The following is a 752-nucleotide window of genomic DNA, read 5'->3' on the forward strand; positions in this document are numbered from 1 at the left end:
AGGGTCATAAGCTTCTCCTTCAGAGGAAGCTTCTTTAGTACTGTCGGATGCAGCTTGCATTCCAGTCAGACTCTGAGAAATCATATTGACTTGCTAAGTCAATATTTTATTCTGAGCCAATATGGCATTCAGAGTATCAATCTCAAGAACTCCTTTCTTCTGAGTTGTCCCATTATTCATAGGATTTCTTTCAAAAGTGTACATGAACTGGTTATTTGCAACCATTTCAATGAGTTCCTGGGCTTCTGCAGGCATCTTCTTCAGATGAAGAGATCCTCCAATAGAGTGGTTCAATGACATCTTGGATAATTCAGACAGACCATCATAGAATATACATATGATGCTCCATTCTGAAAATATGTCAGAAGGACACCGTCTGATCAATTTCTTGTATCTTTCCCAAGCTTCATAGAGGGATTCACCTTCTTTCTGTTTGAAGGTTTGGACTTCCACTCTAAGCTTGCTCAACTTTTGAGGTGGAAAGAATTTTGCCAAGAAAGCACTGACTAACTTTTCCCTAGAGTTCAGGCTATCTTTAGGTTGTGAGTCCAACCATGTCCTAGCTCTGTCTCTTACAGCAAAGGGAAAAAGCATAAGTCTGTAGACCTCAGAATTAACCCCATTGGTCTTAACAGTGTCACAGATTTGCAAGAATTCAGCTAAGAACTGATGAGGATCTTCCAATGAAAGTCCATGAAACTTGCAATTTTGCTGCATTAGAGAAACTAATTGAGGCTTAAGCTCAAAGTTGT

The 752-nt window shown here is 39.5% G+C and overlaps 1 non-coding gene across 1 annotated transcript; it reads left to right on the plus strand.

Moving 5' to 3' along the window:
• The first annotated feature begins 358 nt into the window (after positions 1–358).
• On the plus strand, positions 359–462 carry LOC148575901 (small nucleolar RNA R71). Its single transcript, XR_015902816.1, has one exon. It is a non-coding gene; the product is annotated as a small nucleolar RNA R71 (small nucleolar RNA).
• The last annotated feature ends 290 nt before the right edge of the window (positions 463–752 follow it).

Source organism: Arachis ipaensis, chromosome B1, assembly GCF_059453495.1.
Source record: "Arachis ipaensis isolate K30076 ecotype BB chromosome B1, ASM5945349v1, whole genome shotgun sequence".
NCBI classification, from domain to species: Eukaryota; Viridiplantae; Streptophyta; class Magnoliopsida; order Fabales; family Fabaceae; genus Arachis; species Arachis ipaensis.